This window comes from Peromyscus leucopus, chromosome 5 (assembly GCF_004664715.2).
Source record: "Peromyscus leucopus breed LL Stock chromosome 5, UCI_PerLeu_2.1, whole genome shotgun sequence".
NCBI lineage: Eukaryota > Metazoa > Chordata > Mammalia > Rodentia > Cricetidae > Peromyscus > Peromyscus leucopus.
Genome location: NC_051067.1, coordinates 99,824,295 through 99,846,347, shown reverse-complemented (window position 1 = coordinate 99,846,347; position 22,053 = coordinate 99,824,295).

Sequence of the window (22,053 nt, the reverse complement as noted above, 5' to 3'; positions counted from 1 at the left end):
CAAAGTCTTCTTTCAGAATTGTAGACCAGGATAAGGAGTCCTGGTGTGTGTGTGTGTGTGTGTGTGTGTGTGTGTGTGTGTGTGTGTGTGTGTGTGTTGTGCTCTGGGGATTTTGGGCGAGCTTAAAGGGGTATTGTGGACAGTGGGTAGTGTCTTATTGTAAGGCCTCCTCTAAGACTTTCTGGGCTGTGGACCCTAGTATAGAACTCAGAGAAGGGGATACAGTCTGGAGTTGCTGGGTAGACCTTAAGGAATCGTAGCTGCCTGTGGGCAGTGTCATAACTGGAATTCCTTTTTTTGTGCCTGCCATCTGATAAAGCCAAAAACTTTTTCCAAAATAGTTGGCTGGGATATGCAGCCTAGGAGTGGGGGTGCAATCTGTTTTTTTTTTATTTTTTATTTTTTATTTTTTTGACAAGATAAATGGAGTTTGGTGGTTGGTAAGTGTTTTCTTCCCTGGGGTTCCTAGGACCACTCTTGCCTCTGGTAAAGCTGCCCAGGCTGTGGGCCCTAATGTGGAGACCAGGAGAGGGGGCTCGCAATTTACTGTTAAGATCAAAATCATGGGTGCAGCAAGGTGGCTCAGTAGGTAGAAGCATTTGCCACCAAACCTGAGGATCTGAGTTGATCTCTGGGATCCACATGGTAAAAAGAGAACTGACTCTAGTAAGTTATTCTTTAGCCTCGAAGTACATGCCAAGGCATACATGTACCCCCTCCCACATACCACAAACACATAAACACACAGGCATCAAATAATTGTAGCAGCATTTAAAAAAATTTGGTATATAAAGAATAATTATTTCAAATGGCAGTTCTTTTAATATCATATGTGATAATGCAACTTTGGAGCTTTAAATTGGATACAGTTGAGACTTACATAGCAGAAATAAGTAATTATTACAAATTAAGGCTAATCCCATCTTGTTTCCCTAGACACAATTGTTAAATGTTTACTAGAACACCAATATAAGACCTTTTTATTTGATACTTGTATCAAACTGAAGGAATGATTGTTATTGGCCTACTTTCCTGATGTCATTATATAGCAAAGTATTTTCCCTTCTAATGTGTATGCCCTAGGTCTGTTTGTAGGTGTTGGAGACATTTACCAAAAGGCAGTCTTTAATTTACATGCCCTTCCTGAATTATTTATTTTCTTTTCTATGTTTATGGACATACTCACTGTTGAGGAAGAGATGAACATTACTAGCATTACATCAAACAGGGGCAAGATATATGTCCAAATTATTTCCTCCCTCTGACATGTAGGTACAGTTAGTACATATTATGCTCTATGAGACCCATATGAGAATGTAAAGCTATTGTTATTTTCTATGATGCTTTGCATCATTCCTATTCTAGTTACTTTCTTATAACTTTGTTGTATGAATGAAATCTTGAAACATGAAATTATTCAAGCCAGAGGAGGCTACTCAAGCTCCCGGTTGAACCTAATAATATCTCCTTGTCCTGATGCTTGGATTACATTTGTTATAGGAAATTCTGATAACTCCCAAAGCCAGAATTTTGTGCCTTCTCAAGCTTTTATCACTACATAGAGGTTCTTTGCATGGAATTACAATCTGAGAAGACAGGATTGAATAATATTGTAAAAGAAGATTAGGGCATGTGTTTTTACTTAAATGGAGTTTCTGGTTTGATGCCTAGAAATAAGATACAGGCCATATAATTAGGCTGAATACATAATTGCATATTTATTCATGAAAAACTATGTTTTTTTTTTTTTTTCCAGCCAGGTTGGCCTAGAACTCCTTATGTAATGTAAGGTGCTTTAAACTTTTTGGTAATCCTCATGTTTCAGCCTCATGAGTGCACTTTCCACGCTAAGGAGGAATGTGGATTAGGAAATAGGCAAGGGAATGTGAATGATTGAAGACTGACATGTCCTTTGCTCTAAGACACATGACAGCCATTTTTATACCCAATTCTTTATATGTATCATCTGATCTTATGAGCCTATCATGGTTTTGGGTAGATTACAGGAATAAAGCAAATGTTCTATCCTGGTTAGTTGTTGTTGTTTTGTTTGTTTGTTTGTTTGTTTTTTGGTTTTTTGCCCATTTGATTTGAGATAGACTAATTTGAGAAGAGAGAATCTCCAGTCAGAGAGTGTCCACATTAGACTGGGTTGTGAGCAAGCCTCTCATGTGTTTCCTGATTGATCACTGATTTGCACAGGTTCAGTCCACTGTGAGCGGTGCCATCCCCAGGCAGGTAGTCCTGAAGGGTATAGAAAAACAGGTCAAGAAAACCACAGAAAGAAGCTACTAAGCAGTGTTCCTCCATGGTCTCTGCTTTAGTTCCTTACTCCAGATTCCTGCCTTGAGTTCCTGCTCTGAATTCCCTGGATGTTGTACTAAAAGCTATAAGATAAGATACTTGCACCAAGTGGCTTTTGGCCTTCTACACACCAATAGAAGTGCTAAGACAGTAAACCATGTCCTTTCAAAAGTAATCATTATTATTCAGGAAATATTCATAAAAGAATTAATTCATTAATGAATTAAAATCCTCATGATCTCAGAACCTCTCAATACTACTTCAAACTGTGACTTTATTTTTCTTTTTTGGTGTTTTGAGACAAGATTTCTCTGTAGTTTTGTAGTGTAGTTTTGGTGCCTCACCTGGATCTTGCTCTGTAGACCAGGCTGGCCTCGAACTCACTCAGATCCATCTGGCTCTGCCTCCTGAGTGCTGAGATTAAAGGCATGTGTGACTATGGCCCCAGCAGTGACTGTATTTTTCAACACATGAGTTTTGGGGGAAGGACTTCACATCCTATCCCCAGTCCATATTCACTGCCTACATCCAAAATGTATTTCCTTCTTCCATATTGAGATGATGTATGCCCATTCCCCACAGCAATGCACTTTGTGAAATTTTACTCTATATTTTAGTTTATAGATTAACCAATGTATACTTCGTTCCAAGGCTTTTACTTCTCACTGCGTTTGGTAGCACTTGCATCAGGATCCATGTCATATTAGAAACAATGTAAAATGCAGCAGGTCAATTTGAGCCTGTTTTTTAATGAGTCAGACTTAAAAGAGCCAAAATTCTAATTGGAGAGGAGGGGAGCTTTGGATGTTATGCTTGTTATTGTTCAGTATTTCTGGATGGCAGGGAAGCTTATCTATTAGGAGTCCTTGGATAGCTGGTTTCAGACTCGTTGGACTTTCCCTCCAATTCTAATTGCTAATTCATGTGTAAATACTAATCCACCTCAAGAAGTGGCAATGAATGTTATCGAATATAATTTGCATGATGTGTGGTGAACTAAACTCTATAATATGTTCAAAGATCAACCGTGGCTCATGCTGTATTACTGAATCTTCCTCCTCTATTAAGAGAAAAGAAAAACAGCTGAGGCTGGGTTGTATGGTACACTGGCTTCTCATAATTTGCCCTTATATCTTTCTGTCAGCATTATTTCCCTTGGTCTATCATTTGCAACAAACAGATTAGTAAACACCATTAGCTAGAGTCTAGTAACTACAATCAAATTATCTTTGACCAGAGAAATAACCATGCCAGAAATCATTTACTACTAATGTGATCTAACTATTCTTCTAAAGAATTACTGAATTACTAAGAATCCCACATAGCGATTTATAAGCATCAACAACATCTCATTAAAAAGTACATACCACTTCATTAAAAAAAATCCGTTTATATGGTATTTGAAAAACAGTGGTCTCTATGCCAAGAAAACAGGACCTGAGGTTAAGTGGTTAGGAAGGTCAGCATTGATTCAGTAGTCCAGCATTCTATGTGGATATCTTCATGCTCTGAGTATTATGGAGTCCTTGAACTTTACAACTGTATTTCCAAGATGAAAATTTGATCTTAGATCCTCTTTCCTTTTTGCGTATTCATATTTCAAAGCATAATGTCTACTTCATCATAAATGCCTAAAAAAATAAAATAAATTTCCCCAATACAAATACACGTCAGAGAGAATTCAGAATCTTCCAACCATTATACAGCTTCAAATTAGATTCCCCCAAAAGTCTATTCCAGCACATTTTAAGAAATAGGTAGATCAGGGCCGGGTGTCATTGGTGCAAGCCTTTAATCCCAGCACTCGGAAGGCAGAGCCAGGCAGATCTCTGTGAGTTTGAGGCCAGCCTGTTCTACAGAGCGAGATCCAAGAGACATGCACCAAAAACTACATGGAGAAACTCTGTCTCAAACAAACAAACAAAAAAAAAGTCAGAAGGCATTCATTCGTGTTTCATAAAACAGTGTTATTCTGTGGAAACTACATGCAAAAGTGAGGTCAAAGTAGAAGCAAGCAAATAAGATATTTAAAAAAAGAGGCTCCAAATATAGTTACTGGTCAATTTATATGCAATATTTAATTACACAATTCAAGATTAAAAGTTAGAAACTATTTGAATAATGTGTATTAAAAATAATTTTCTACTTATACTAATGTTAGTTGCTTACATGGAAGGGAAGTGCTGTAGAATGAGCCTGATTACTTGTCTTTCAGCATTTGAGATAAAATAATACTATTTAACAATTTCATTTTCTCTGAAATATGGGGACAGGAAATTCTTTCTATATATTTTACAAAGAAAGTTGTTTTTATATTCTAATTTAATGCAGAGATGTTCAATATTTCTCTTAACAGTATCCCTAAGATAATCCAAAATAATTGCAGCTATTACCTTGAAGAATATTACCTTATTGAGTCAATAGATGTGAATTTGGATGAAATTTGGATATAACATTAGAGACAGAATTGATCTTTTGTTAATTCTTTATGTTAACAGTTGTTCAAAAGGAAAGTGGCATAAATGTCTGTTATCTTGACAACCATTCTTTTCATCACAAACTGGTCTAGATAATATCTAAAATGGGTTCTCTGATTCTGAAAAGCCTTCAAAATCCCAAGTAGTCTTCCCCTAAACCCTAAGAATCTCTAAAATTCAGACACAGAAAACACAATAATCAGTTGTATACCTTGTTTTGTGAGGAAAAATTTTGCTTAGTATTCAAATCCCAGTTCTTTCAGCTCATAGGACAGAGGTATGATGAGAAAGCAGACATATATTATTACATAACTACATGGATTTATGAAAGTTTGCATCACAGTCTTTCAAGATGTTGGCTGAAGCACTCGGGATATTATACTTAGAAAATCTACATGTCACTCATGATTGTAGCCAATGTGTCCACTGGGGTAGACATTTGAAAAAGAAAATTGGACTTTGTACAAGTATTTCATTAGTTTGTTGGAGACTCTTTATACTTAGTTTCATCAGCACAAAACAGAAGGAGTTATACATTATTGATGCTTCAACAACTGCATGCTGTGGTAGTTCAATTGTTTCCACTCTATCTTGTTTTGTGACGGTTGTGCTCAAGGCTTCCCATTTTCCCAAGTACTATTTTAGCTGTATCACACAAATTTTGATGTGGAGTGCTTTCATTGTTATTTAATTCTAAGTGTTGTGCAATGTTCATGACTTCTTGATATGGAACTCAAAATTCAGTTGCAAATAGAAACCATTTTCAAATAGCTGTTATAAATAACTGAAATAATACTATTGCCATAGCACCTCAAGTATATTGAGTTTAAATAAGGTTTGGGCTGCTGTCTGCAATCCCAAACACTAATCTACTGAGAAGTTTTATGGAACAATGAACCATAACTTGAAAAGCAAGCCTTAGTAACAATGATTTCTTAGACTAAATGAACATTTTAGAGTTGATGTCTGCCTGTATTGGTAATAACTGTTATTATTGAATATAACTGTAGCATACTGAAGTGCTAAGAAAAATTCAAGATGCTGATTCTAGTTCTTTCTGTAAATATTTTATTTATATAGCTATATGGAGATTTCTTAACAGAAAACATATTACAAATATACTATGCCAGGGCATTCCTAAGCAAATTTCTCTACCTACACCTGTTCCAAGGCTCTTAAGTTGCTGTGCAAACGTGGTAGGTCACAAACATAAATGGACAGTAGTTGTATGTAATCCAGTGGCCATTAACCCCTGCCTTGAATTTTCAATTTTAGTTTGAAAGTCCAGTGAGTGGCTGTAAGAAGATTATTTTTAGCAGATAAGCTGCTTTTCCATAACTGGGTGTATTCTTGTTGGTCATAGGTCTTCTTTCTTATGAAACAAAACTTTATTAGGTGGAAGATCAACCACAACACTGTTGAACTTATGAGGAGACAGTAATTACTTTCAGAGATCTTCTAATTAATAAATGTATCATCCCTTGGATTTTTTATAGTGTAATTCCCTAATTAATCTATCAGATCAGAATATTAGTACCTCTTTTAATTCTATCATTTCACACTGAGAGTCCATACTATTTTTGTGTACTCAAATCAAGTATTTTCATTACGTTTCTGTACCTTTGATAAAAGACATAACCAAGGCAACTCACAGAAGGAAGGGCTTGTGGGGTTTATGGATCCAGAAGAATAAGTTGACCAGTGCATGTATACATGACAGCAGGAAGCTGAAAGCTCACATCTACAACAAATTTGAAGAGATAGCAAACTAAAAGCTGTTATGAGATCATAAAACTCACCATCAGGGGGTTGGGGATTTAGTTCAGTGGTAGAGTGATTGCCTAGCAAGTGCAAGGTCCTGGGTTCGGTCCTCAGCTCTGAAAAAAAAAAAAAAAAAAAAAAAAAAAAAAAAAAGACAAAAAAACTCCTCATCAGAACATAGATTTTTGAAAACTACTTTATTGAATGTAGTCTTAAGTTATTAAAAATCAGCCCAAAACAGTATGAAAATATTTCTGTTAACTCATTTGCTGTTGTTGGTTGTTTATTTTTTTAAACAATGCCTCATCATGCAGTCAGGCTGACCTGGAACTTGTGTTCCTTTGTCACCATCTTCTAAGGACCAAGATTATATGCAGATACCACTGTAACCTGCTATGAACTCTAGTTTGTTTGCTTTTTAAATTAATAATTTATTAATTCTTTAAAAATTTCATGCAATGTATTTTGATATTTGGTATTCACACTTTCTCACTCAACTTATCCCAGATTCATCCTTTTCACCCTTCTGTCCCTATCTACACAATCTCAAGTTTTCTATTTTTTATTTTTAATCCATTCCAACATCTTTTGTACACCTACTTTTTGGAGAAGGGTCTGTTTTGGAATGTTTTCAAAACTGAATCTTCCTTTCACAGCAACTATAAAATGTTCATAGGGATAGTGTGCCCACCTTCCCTCTTCCAAGGTGGAATTTTCTCACACATGAGTACTCCACCTTTTGGGTTGTGGTTGAGTACTCCACAGGCTCTTCTCTCTGCACAGTGACAAGTTGAGAGTTTCTGTTTAAATGGCATCTACTGCAAGAAGAAACAGATTTGATGAGGCTAGAGCGACACATTAATATATGGATATTGACAATATGTAATTAGGAATAATTATAATATTATGTCCATATAGCAGAATAATAGTAATAGATTGTCCTCTAAGGCTTATGACCTACCTAATCACATGCTCTTGGCATCATTTACTGTACCAGTTAGGGGTTCCATCTTAGGGAGTGAGCTTGAGTTCCAAGCAAAATATAATTGGTTACTCCCATTAACATTCATGCTACCATTGTAGCAATGGGCATATCTTCCCAAGCCAGCCATTATTTTAGGTTGTAAGGTTCACAGTTGGGTGAGACAGTTGGTAAATTTTAACTTCTTGTATCATGCATCGTTCCTTGCAGCATGATGAAAGCTAGGGATGATACTTGTAAATGAATACCAGCTTAATATTACCATGTTTCATGACTCAAGTATTTGGTGCATTCAGCTTTTCACTGAACACTATTCCTTTTAAGGTTCTCTAAATCATGTATTCGTCATTCTTCTGGCCCTATATGAGATTATTGATAGTTCAAATAGATTGATTCTTAGAAGTTCATTATCATTTATACTGAAGACCAAAGTAGTTCTGTATTTTAACTATTAATTAAATGTTTATCTCTGGCTTTTATAATAGCCAATATATTAAGTATATGATACTAAATGTTTTAAAGATACACATCCTATTTACTTTATGTAAAGTAGTAACTAGAATGCACTCTTACTAGGGCACTTGCTAGACAGGAACTTTTGATTGTCATGTATACACACTCTAGCTTTATTGTCATAAGCAATTTCTTTTCCAATTATGAGAAACCCTTAGAGGCAATGATTCAAAGAGCAAATGAATAGAAATGAATGTCATACTAGTGTGTCCCAGAGTTAAAGATGTAAACCTCAATATTAACCTGCTTTTATTTAGGAGCACAAAAACAAGAATAACTAACTTTTCTTGGATAGTCACTTTGTTTTTTTTGGGTTTTTTTTTGGTGTGTGTGTGTGTGTGTGTGTGTGTGTGTGTGTGTGTGTGTGCATGTATGTGTGTTGTTGTGGGGTGTTGTTACAATTTTTCTGCTGGTAATTTGTTACTTTGTGAGATGAATTTTCTATTACACAATATAAAGATTAATGTTTTCCTTTAAATTTATCATAAAAAAAGACAGGAGACACACTGAGCTGTACATAAACCCTTATCTACCATTCTGAGCATTTGAACTTGATTACACAGTGAATATAGCATGGTTTCTGAAAAGAACAATAATTATCTGTGAGTATTGGCATGTAAATGTTTGGAAGAGAAGTTTCCATTGAAAAGGTTCTACTTTTCATAAATTATTTGCATATATCTACTCAGGTACTTTTATGTCTCATAATCACACATTTATATTATGGACACTAGAAACTTTCATTAAGAGTAACTTGTTATGTGAATGAGTTCTTTTAACAAGAAATGAGGTGTGTCTAACACCCAGTACATCCTAAAAGTAAGAACTTTGCCATGTTTTATGTAGTCTTATAGGACTATCTACATCAACTTTCGTATCTGACTTGGAGGGAAATGATAGAAATATTAGCAAATGTATATAGTTCATATTCAGTTCCTTATCAGTCACTTGATAAGGAAACAGCCATATAGCTCTCTCATCTCCAGAGTTATTAAAAAATAAAATAAAAATGAAACTTCAAAGTGAGCACTTCAAGTTACTTTCTATTGTCCAGAGATAAAATGAAATTCTAAGCATAAATTCAATTCATCTACTACCTAAAATGTAACTCTTGGAATCTCCATTATACAGCTAATAAAATAGTAAAAGAGGAAAGCAAGCCTGATCAATACAGGAAAGATAAAAGAAAGAATGACATCAAAGAAAATTGTGGACCACAGTCTTTCAAATATAATCGAGGAAGCATTGATTAAGTAAAAAAAAAAAAAAAAAACCTAAATATTAATAAGAACAGGGACACTTCTAGTGTCTTTGAATTAATTCTGTTCTCCCAAGTTCTGCAACAGCCATGAAAACCAAACAGAGCAATGTCAACAAATCAGGCAAACATTTGAGTAAGCAAAAGGGTTGGGATCCCTCTAATACTTCATTCATGAAGGCTTGTACTATTTTATCTCTCTGCTTCCTTCATAAATCAGCAATTTAATTGTGGTTAACAACTGATTGTCACACACATCCTTAAGGAAAAGAAGTTCTGCATCAGATCAAGCAAAAAACATGACTGAAATTAGGCAGTTAGCTTCATCATATTTCTGTAAATTGACTAACCACATGTTGCAATTCAGGAAGCACTGATTAAGTTAAAAAATAAACCTAAATATTAATAAGAAGATGGACACTTCTAGTCTTTGCGTTAATTCTGTTCTCCTAAGTTCTGCAACAGTCAAATAGTCAAATAATGATTGGACAAACTTCCTTAGAATGTTAACCACTTTTTTGCCAGTGTTTAGTCAAATGTCTCTATGTACATACTGAGGAGTATCTTTAATATTCAATGAGAAAATTTACAAGTTTATCTTTGCCTTCAAATAATGCATACAGTGTCTCAGATTAACCAGAGATGGACTCTTAGTACCTTCCTGGCAATCCTGAACACAGTGCAGGGCAGAACAAAGGCATAGCTTTTCCTATGCATGTGAACTTTATAGTGATTGGGAACATGTGATAGCTTCCCAAAACATTTTATGGTAATTTTATGGATATTTCTAGTAAATTCTACAGAACTTTCTTTTAAGGTTTTTGATTAATCTTTAATACATTGTTTTACATCTCTGGTTAATCATTATTTGAATACCAAAACAAATAGTATGGATATGTATTTTTATAAACATCATGAATTGTTGACCCTGTTTACAAGTCTGTTTTGAACTTTATTTGGCTACCTTAATCAACATTCAGATCATTACCATATTTATTTTAGTGATTGAGTACTGAAATTAGGCAGTTGCAGTTATCATATTGTTCATTTCTACTATCGTCTTCACTTGCATTTCCAAACACAGCTGAAACTGGTTTGTTACTGTTTCCAAAGAGCTACTGTTGTTCTAGGGATTGCAATTGCTGTGTTCCTCAACTAGAGAGAGTCATCTTCGTTTATCAGATATTCCTAACTACAGCTATGGTTTAATTTTTCTTTATTCTGTTGTTTTCTATTATTGTTTGGTAAATTTTAATATAGATAATATACATACTCCCACACAAAAATACATAACATTTTTGGTCCTATAATAAGTATTATCAATGAATAATCTCTGACAATATAAGTATGGACCATTTTTTGTTTGCTGACATGGTATCTTACCATGTGTTTTTATGTCAATCAGTATTTCAAAAATCTTTTTTCATAGACCTCTTGAGATTCCTTTATGTAAAGATTCATGATATTTACAGTCTGATAACTTTTAACTCCAGCTTTCTAGTCACTTATTTTAAATTGGCCAGAATTTTTTTCATACAATGTTCTCTTGCTACATGTATGCTTGGAAAATAGAGACTACCGATGATGCTTTGACATAGAAGGAAGAGATCTTTTGAAAAATCTCTTGTTGAGTCTAATTCACACATCTGTCCTGTGAAAATTAGTTGTTGTTTGCTTGTTTGTTGTTTTGTTTGTTTAAGATTAACATTCCCTTGGAGTTTAAATTGTCTGATGCTTCTGCCACAAATAAAGGACTGAGGTGTCACTTGATGTTAGCAATAGAACACAAAAGAGAAGACAGACTGGGACCTGTCTAGTGCATGAGCTGACTGGAGCCTGGGGCCTATGCAGGGACACTTTGCTCAGCCTGGTTGAAGGGAGGAGGGGACTGGACCTGCCAGGTTGAGACTGAATCCCCAGGGGAGTCCTTGCCCTGGAGGAGATAGGAATGGTGGTGGGTTGGGGGGAGGAGGCACTGGAGGAGGAAGAACAGGGGAATCCGTGGCTGATATGTAAAATTAGATTAAATTATGAAATTAAAAAAAGAAGAGAAGACAAATAGAGAAAGAAATTTACAGCTACCTGTGCTCAACCTATCAGGTGCTCAAAGATGGGATTTTGCCATCAAGTTATAAATGTGATGCTGTACTCTAGCACCAAGCCTTCTTCTTAGCCTCAGCTCAAAATTTTGAGAGGAAATACACTAAAAAAAATCAAACAACAACAACAAAAAAAAAACCTTGAAAAATTCTCCATACATCCTTGAAATTATGGCGTCTTCTCTCACTCTGCCTGCTTCAGAATTCTTCAGTTGTTGGCCAAAGATATTATTTAGTCCAAAGATATTATTCAATCTAGTAGCAGAAACAGGCTAGAGTAAACTTATTTATTACTAAGCACAAGAAAAGCTATATATTTGTATAGAAAAATGCATATAAACCCTTAAGACAAAAATCATCAAATGCTGTACAAATTCAGAAGAATTAAGAGAAAATATTACTCATTTTTCCTATATGAAGCTAATATATTTTGGACAGAAAATTAGAAAAAGGCACTAGGAAAAAACAAAGTTTCAACTTCTACCCAAGTTATGAACTGTGGTATTTTTTATGAACATGTAGCTTGTAAGATTGCATTTTTCAGTCATTAAAATGAAGAACTAGTTATTGACTGGAAAACATTATTAATAAATGGTCCTGAATAAGAACACAGCACAAGCTTTCAAAACAATATAATACTTTAATTAATTGAACTATGAATTTGAAAGACATGAGTGCTAATATGTAAAATACATTATTATTTTTCCTCTAACTCTTCCCAAAACCACAGTTCGCAGCTTCTAGTTAAGGAGTTTTTGCTTTCCCTGTTGCTCTACAGCTCTCCCGAACTTCTGGCCCCTATAATCTTTCTGCTTCTCTTCCATGATGGTCCCTGAGCCTTGATGTTGGGGTGAGAGGTGATACAGATGTCCCTTTTGTACCGACATATTTTATGCCCATTGTGAATTTTTCTATTAACCACCCTTGATTGCACAAAGACACTTCTGTGATGAGGTCTGAGAGCTATAATATTATTTGGAAAGAGAGATATAAATTTAAAGCACAGTTTCTTGCTATGCCATTTAGTGAAATAGTAATTAGTGTTAGTAATCTCATTCTTGTGGTTTTTGAGCCCCACAAGCATGGGTCCTTAACTAGGTTTACATTACCAGGCATGTATTTCCTCCTATGGACTAGTCCTTAAACCATTCAGAAAACTGTTTACCCCCATTCATTCATGCAATTTGCCACATCCATGGGCACATCTCGGCACACTAGTCATTATTATAGTTCATGGAGTTCATAACACAACTTGTTCCTAAGAAAGCTAGCAAGTAGGAAGTGTGTGTGTGTGTGTGTGTGTGTGTGTGTGTGTGTGTGTGTGTTTGCCTTTTTATGTGTCTATATGCATCTGTTGTATGAATAACCTGCTGAATCAATTTAGCTTTGAGCATATATGCATGTGTACAATGCTGACCTCTTGAGATTGGACACTCTAGGTCGAAGTTCATTCCTGACAGTTATTTCCACTGATTCAGAAGCCATTGACCACCTGTAGCTCTTTAGCTTGGGGTGACAATGTCTAGAATTTCCTCTTTCAACATTGACATGTCAAATACTGTCATATTGTTCTTGACCAGACAATTACATTTGGGGCAGTTTATGTTTGGTGTATTTTCTCTGTCTTGTCTAAGTGACACTTACCTAGCAACAGGTCTCCTGGGCCTCCCGTTCTTGCAAATATTTTCCCCATCCTCTGTGATTTTACTTGAGCGTTAAATTTATGAGTTTTGTTTCAGACGTCTTGTTTGGGCCCATGAAGCCCACATTCATTTATCCTCTACATTTTCACCAGTAGTACTTCTATCTGTTGTGAAATCAGTAGTTTTCATCTGTTTCAAAAAGAAACTTCTTTGAAGGGGGGATAAAGCTACACTTATCTGTATATATAATGACATATTTAGAGATATAATTTGTATTGATTTAGGAAAATGGCAATAGTACATTCTTTTGGGTTTATGGCTCCTCCAGCTATAGGTAATTGGCTTGATTAACAATACCAATTATTAATTTCCCTCTGTCAAGAGAATCTCCCGTACAATTAGACAGCTGTTAGTTATTCCCAGTGTAAAAGTGCTACTATTTCACAACTGTGGCTACATTACTGGTGTTGTTATTGTTGTGAATATAGGCTTTATAGCTAGGTCGGAGTAGAAATGATTGCCTCTCTTCCTTAGCAGCTTGCATAGCATCCTTAAACACCTTTAGTGTTAGTTTTCTATCTTGTACACCCTCCTATGCTCTGGTGCCCCATCTCTCTCTTCAAGAAAACCTCCTTCCATAATTTCCCTTTTCTATTCATTACACCTGTGTTCTACTACCCATCACCCTTGCTGAAGATATTTTTGCCCTCTCTAGGAACCCTTTTTTAGTTCCCTGGATTCTACAGGTATTCCAGGTTAATTATAAAAACCAAAGGGTTGTACACTGAGATACTTTGAAATAAGAGTTTGTTTCATGGGTCTCAGTAGCTGGAGAGTTTTCTCTCTGGGTCCCGCCAAACCCTGGCAGTTGACAGCCCACTTATAAAATAAACACACAGACACTTATATTATTTAAACTGTTTGGCCTAATGGCTCAGGCTTCTAACTATCTAGTTCTTACATCTTAGATTAATCTCTTTCTATAAATTTATACCTTGCAACGTGGCTCATGGCTTACCGGCATCTTCACATGCTTTTTGTCATGGTGGTAGCTGGCAGTGTCTCCTTCTGCCTTCCTGTTCTCTCAATTCTCCTCTCTGTTAGTACCACCTATACCTATGCATCCTGCCTGGCCACTGGCCAGTGTTTTATTTGTTGACCAGTCAGAGCAACACATTTGACATACAGACCATCCCACAGCAGGTCTCCTCAGGAACTTAGAGCAGAATCTGAGAGGGATAGTTGACAGTCAATTTGCACAAATTCTAAAAGCTTTTGCCTGGGTTACTGAACTTTCACTTCTGCTCTCCATAATCATAGGCTGGTTTCCAACTCTTCCTTATCAGATATGATTCCAGGTTCACAACAAAATCATTTTTCTAACTCTCCTTAACAGCAACATATAATCATTGGGCAAACTGGTGAGTGTGGAGGTCTTGGAGAAGCACAAATTGGACTGGAAGTTAGAATTCAAGTGGTAGCTTAAGCTCCAGTGCTGATCCCATGGCGGTTTTGGATCTTACATGGTGTATGAGAGCTTCTGTAATGCACCGTATGTTTCAAAAAAGCTGGTAGTGTTTTAGAAGTGTCTACTCTAAAACAATGACGATGTTTAAAATGCAGTGCATATGCTTTAAAATAGCATATAATGTCCCATAAACAGACACAATTTTGTGACCAAATAAATGTATTTTAATATTGAAATTGAATGAAAAATTATTTGAATTTCAACCAGTAAATTATTGAGGAACTCGTAAAATCTAGGAGAGAAAAGAAATGGCAAAATAATCAGGATTAATTGAGTAATTCTTTGGGTATGTGAGCATGGAAAAATTCAACAAAGAAATATTGAATAACTTTAAAAGTTGTAGATCTCTAAAGGTCAAATAATGTGAGGACCAGCTTGTAAATAGAGTGTTTTCATCGATCTCCCTCTTCTTCCTCTTCCTTTCTCTCTCCTCCTCTCTCTCTATGAGTAATCATATGCAAGTGAAGAAAAATAATTTATTTTTCATGGAATTTGGAGTTCTAATGAGTATATGAAGTAAGTGTATTTATTCAAACAACTGTTATCTTTGATACTCTAACTTTAGCTCTCATTACTGCTATTCTTACTATAAACACACTGCAATGGTTACTTATCATTGTCAGTTTGGCTGGACTGATAAAGCAGGGGAGCCTAATGAATCATACTTCAGAACTCTCTGTGAGATTTATAAGGATATAACTAGAGATGACAATAGCATGAGCAGTCTGTCTTCACAAATGGATTACTCATGTGATCACTCCATAATGATGGCATATTAGGATGATGACAGGTGGTGATGGACAGTAGTACCTGTTTAGATGTATGGCACTGGGAGTGTCCCTACCTCATAACTTGACCTCCTGAATCTCCCTTTCTCTGCTTTCTGGATGTATTTGAATATGCCTTGCCAGAAATGATGGACTAAATTTTCTGAAACTGAGACCTAAAGTAAATAACTATTCTCTGTTGTCTATTTAAGGTATTTCATCACATTGATCAAAAAACTGATTAACTCAAACATTAGTAAACAATACTTTTCTTCCTATAGGATGTATACGTACACATTGAAAATTTTCCATCTTTATCTTGTTCTGTGGTAGTTTCAGATTCCATATTTCTCTCTGGTAAACACTCACAAAAATTGTTAAGTTAAATTAATATGTTTTTCAAAATAAGTAACGCTTTCTTATGTGATTTTCTATTATTCCTGCATTCTAAGAAAAATTGATATGTGACAAGCAAATTGTGTTTCATAGAAAAGTAAACCTAGCCGGGCGGTGGTGGCACACGCCTTTAATCCCAGCACTCGGGAGGCAGAGGCATGCGGATCTCTGTGAGTTCGAGGCCAGCCTGGGCTACCAAGTGAGTCCCAGGAAAGGCACAAAGCTACACAGAGAATCCCTGTCTCGAAAAAAAAAAAAAAAAGAAATTTAAAAAAAAAAGAAAGAAAAAAGAAAAGTAAACCTATATATATATAAAAATACAGAACCAGTCTTATCTTTTAGGCTTTCTAGCATATACTGAGATGGAATAATATAACATATACCTATGCACTTATGGAATATTGCACAGCTATTTCAAGATGTTTCTTTCCTTCTATTTTACCAAAAGTTGGAAGGCAAATTGTGAATTGAAAACATAGATGTTTACTACATAGAAGTAGTTCAATATATTTGATACATTCTCATTTATTGTTATTGGGGATTTAGAGTATCAGAAAAGCCTATTAGATTGGACTACCTCTTCTAAATCCTAAAAATTGTTCTTTTCATTTTAGTTCACAGGAAAGATGTAAAGACCTCTTCCTATCAATTTTTAATGATTCTGTTTATTGTCATTCTAGGGAAAGAGAAAGTCTCTGAGAAATATGTCATTTGGTAAGTGAAATGATGTTAAATCTTTATCTTTTCTGTTTGTTAACAGTGGTACACGGTACAGGTATAACAGGTCTACCTTTCTTCAAAAGGATGGAAATGTAGTTTTTGTCTCCATGCATAACTGTCATGCAAAATTGCCCAGGAATTAGTGAAAGTTTATCATTCAAATTATATCCTAAGATTTTGGTATTGTGAGATTTTGATAGTGGTATGTGTATGTCTTAACTACCCATTATCCACTAATATTGCTTTCAAAAAATAAGTCAAAGCACATAATTATGTCAATAAATAGGTTCTTGGAAATGGAATAAGAACTAATAACATTTGTGGTAGAAATATTCTAGACCTGCCTTGGCTTTGATCATTCATTCTATAAACACTGTGTACAGTATTCATTTAGATACACAGGTGAAGTATTTCTGCCTTAATATTTTATGACCTAAATATATTTGCTGAAATGACAATAATTTTTAAAGATATTTCCATAAAAGTCAGTACTTTGATCATTCAACCTTAAATGTTGAAGATTAAAATTGGCTCATTGACCACCATTATTATATTGGGTAATTATTTTTTGACCTATAATTAAAGATGAATAAAAATTATAATAAATTTTTAGAAAACTATAATTACATTTTCCACTCTCCAACCTCTCTCTTCTTACTCTCAAATGGATGGTCTCTCTTTATTTTATTATTATTATTACATATATAATATACAACTATATATATAATTAGATAGAGATATTTCTTTTTTATTTTTTATTTTATAATTTAATTTAATTTTACCTATAAGCCACGGATTACCTTGTCCTCCCTCCTCCCACCCCTCCAACCCCCGCCATCCCCCCAATCCACCCGCAATTCCCATCTCCTCCAGGGCAAGGACTCCCCTGGGGATTCAGCTCAACCTGGTAGATTCAATCGATGTAGGTCCAGTCCCCTCCTCCCTTCAACCAGGTTGAGCAATGTGTCCCTGCATAGGCCTCAGGCTCCAAACAGCCAGCTCATGCACTAAGGACAGGTTCCAGTCCCACTGCCTGGGGGCCTCCCAAACAGTTCAAGCTAATCAACTGTCTCACTTATCCAGAGGGCCTGATCCAGTTGGGGGCTCCTCAGCTATTGGTTCATAGTTCGAATATTTCCACTAGTTTGGCTATTTGTCCCTGGGCTTTATGCAATCATGGTCTCAACAATTCTCACTCACACCATCCCTCCTCTTTCTCGCCAATTGGACTCCCGGAGCTCCACCTGGGACCTGGCCATGGTCTGCATCCACTTCTATCAGTCACTGGATGAGAGTTCTACCACGACAGTTGGGGTGTTTGGCCATCCTATCACTAGAGTAGGTCAGTTTGGGCTTTCTCTCAACCACTGCCAGTAGTCTATTGTGGAGGTATCTTTGTGGATTTCTGGGGACCTCTCTAGCACTTTGCTTCTTCCTATTCCCATGTGGTCTTCATTTATCATGGTCTCTTTTCCCTTGTTCTCCCTCTCTGTTCTTGATCCAGCTGGGATCTCCTGCTCCCCTAAGCTCTCTTTACCTTGACCCTTGCCCTTCAATACCTCCACTCATGTCCAGTTTGCTCATATAGATCTCATCCATTTCTCTGTCTTTGGGTGGTCCCTGTGTCTTTCTTAGGGTCCTGTTTTCTAGGTAGCCTCCCTGGAGTTGTGAGTAGCAGTCTAGTTATCTTTGTTTTACATCTAGTATCCTCCTATGAGTGAGTACATACCATGTTTGTCTTTCTGAGTCTGGGTTACTGCACTCAGGATGATTTTTTCTAGATCCATCCATTTGCCTGCAAACCTCATGATGTCATTGTTTTTCTCTGAGATAGATATAGATATTTCAAGCTATTGCATCTCTTTAGTGTGGCTTGTGGGGATATTATTTCAGGGCTGACTACTTATTTTAGATAATGATTTAGGAGACTCATTGATGAAAGTTTCTAATTCTCCCTCACTCAGCAGTCATTAGTTTGCCTGTAGCCTTTTGGGCAGGGACTGTTCCTGTGAGGTTTCCCCTTTCCATGATAGTATGTTTATTGATATTGTCATCATTCAGACCTTGTTTGGACAGTCATAATATCAAGACACCATGAGTATAGTTTCCTTATCCTTTTTAGGAGATACCATATTCTATCAAAATTCTTTGTCCTTTGGCTCTTACAATCTTTCCTTTTCAATATTTTTCTACAATACATTCTAATCAGGGTTTCTTTTCCTCATCTCTTTCTAGATCCTCTCTTCACCCCATCTGTCTAATTCAATGACTTCTTTATCTCTTCCTTTTTAGAAAATAAAGAGGCAAACAAACAAAAACCAAACAAACCAAGAGAAGAAGAAAAATCTAAGAAACACACACCAAACCCATAATAACACAAAATCAGAAATCAAATTACGCTAGCAAAGAACCAGTAAGACAAAAATGACCCCTAAAACCCAAAAGCAGTAAGAGACAAGAAGTCTATAAAAATACCATTAACTCCATTTAGTATTGTCCCTCTACGGCATGGGGCCTACACTAAGTGTGGTTAATATACACAATGAAAATCCACTGGGGAGCACCAACTTTTCCTTTGCAAGTGGGTGTCAATTGCAGATGGCTTGGGGTATGAGCCTATGTCCGTGTCCCCCTGTCACTATTGGGACCCCTTCTTGCTTGCAGCTGTACAGGCCCTGTTTTAGCTGCTATAGTCTCTAGGAGTTCATATGTGCAAAAGTTCTTTTGGGTCTGGGAAATGCTTTTTACTTGGAGTCACCCATCGCTGTTGTCTCTTACAATCTTTCCGCTGTTTCTTATGCACAGCTCTTGGAGCGCTGAAAGGAGGTGTTTGATGAAGACATTCTATTTAGGAAAGTGTTTCAAAATCTCTCACTCCGTACACTGTCCACTTAAGGATCTCTGTGTTGGTTTCTCATTGACTGCAAGAAGAAGCTTCTCTGATGATGGCTAAGTGAAGTACAGATTTGGGGGTAGAGCAAAAGGTCACAGAGAGTAGTTTAATTGGTACGTTACTTCAAGAGAACAATAGTATTTGGTTTTTCCATAGGACTTTGACCTATCTAGTCTCAGATTTTTGACTACCTGAACAGTGTAGGAAGATAGGAAGGGTCCATAGCCTGGAGTGGATTTCAAATCAAATCAAGAATTGTTGGTTATCCCCATATTTGTGCCTCTATTACACCAACATATGTTGAAGGCAGGTCACCACTGTAGATGAAAGGATTTGGAGCTATGTTAATGCTTACCTTTCTCCTCTGGTTGCGTACAGAGTATCTTCAAATACAACACACACAAGTCATCCTGGGTGAAGGCTCTAGTTAGGAACTGGCTCTATTTTGTGTGTGTATTAAATGAGATATGTAAGCCTCCAGCAATAAGGTCTTACCATCAGTTTGTGGAGAGCAACCAACAACCTAGGCAAAATTCTGGGTTGTTTTGGGGTTTCCATGGTGCCCCTTTGGCCAATGACTGAATTAGATGTAACTAGTTCCTGTCATCAGAGGTTTCATTTTCTGGCAAGAGATTTCTATTGGAGCATTGTCTCCCCATTATTTAGTGAGTTTGTTTAGCTTCATTTCATAGATGTATATGTTAGGAAGTTTCTACTGTACTAGGTTTGCATATGACCCCTCAAGTGATCATTAGTGTTAGTTATCGCTTCCCGTATTCCATCCCTTACCACTCTCAACCATCTCTTTCTCCCCACTTAATCTCCCCACAAATTTAATTTAAAGAACTACTAAGGAAGCATGAATCCTTTGCTTCCTAGATAACAACCAGCGACAGCATAAATGTGACTGTCTGTATAATTAATGTACAATAGCAATATAGCACCTCATATTTGCTTTTTCTTCAAGTAGTACTACTGTCATTGGGATTCTGTACCTCAGCACCCCACTACCTCTGCTCTGATGTCTCACAGGCATCATTAAAAACAACACAGCTTCCCACCTGTGTGGGACCAAACTAGGCTCTCTGAATGTGCATGAAATTTATGCGACTTGATGTGTTTGTGGGTCACCTGGCAATGGGACCAGGACTTACCTTGGGTACACAAACTGGCTTTTTAGAGCCCATTCTCTATGGTGCGAAGCCTTACTCATCCTTGATGCATGGGGAGGAGCTAGGTCTGGCCCCAACTTGGTATGCCAGGCTGTGTTGACTACCCAAGGCCTTAACCCCTATGAGGAGGGGATGGGGTGGGGTGGGAGTAGGTGGGGGGCAGTGGAAGAAGGGGAGGAAGGGGGAACAGGGGTTGTTATGGAATAGGAAAGAAAAAAATTTAAAAAATTATAAAAAATGAAATTAAATAAAATCAAGGAAATGGGTTGTCAGACGAAAAACTAAATAAAATAAAATAAAATAAAATTTGCAAATCTCCTTCTATCTATCCCTATAATGGCTAAAGAATCCCACATCTGCTATTCTGCTTTTCTTGATTAATACAGATGTGTAAAATAGAAATTATCTTTCCCTCCTCAATTGGAAAGAAAAACAAGAGACTTGTATTAACTAAACAAATTGTAGATTAAATACAATATGTTCCAGCAACTCAGTGCCCAGAGGGCTTAGACCAGTGTAACGACATGAATTGTGGTGACACACCACTTCATGACAGATTGAAAGTCATTTCTCCTCAATTTATGAATAAAATATTTCCTTTAAGTCACACAAAGATCTCCTTTCTACCTGAGTTTTGCCATGAGTCTGTGATAATTGATTACACTATTAATCTTGAAACAGTAATCATTTGCCATCAAAAAATAACTCACAAAGCTTCTGTACAAATAGTCCCATTTCCCCCCAAATGTTATTGAGTATAATGATAAAAAAAATAATGATGCAAATATCAGTGAGGAATGATCTTAGTTTATAACAATGTGAATATTATTGGCAGAACATAGTCTATGTTTCAGATACTGAATCAATGAACAAGGAGGAAAACCCATAAAATGTAACTTTTTGGAATTTTTGTTTTCATTATATTATTTTGAACATAAAATATTTTGTGGACATTTTAGCATCTATTCTATTAGCAATGTAATGTACCTGAAAGGTTGATTTTACCTCTGCATAAAACACAGCAGAGAACAACTTAAAACTGAAATTTTTCATGCTAATTTTCTCATTGTACATTCTTAGAAGGTAAATTTGGTTCTAGAAGTATGCCAATTTCTGAGACTTTGCATTTTGATATATACTGCTAGTAAGAATGCAATTTGATTCAATTTTCAGTGAGGAACATTTGACAATATCTATACTATCTCTACCACCTCTTGCAATAATCTTTCATTCTGTATGTATGTCACATTTTGCAATTCAGGTGCTAGGATCTAGGTCAACCTCTGTTTGACAAAAAGTCATTTTAAAAATTTTTGTCAAACCAATAAAATGTGTATGAATAGATGGTCAATGAAAGAGATTTTTATTTCATTTCTTGCCTACTCACTGCTAGATTTCATCACAATTGCACCAATTGTGTCAACAGTATGAAATTAGTAGGGGCTCTGTCAAGACAAAGATTAGATTAGGTGTTTTGTGTTCTTTATTTCTGAACAAACAGACATAAAAAAACACCTGTCAACAAAGTAACAGCCAAAGA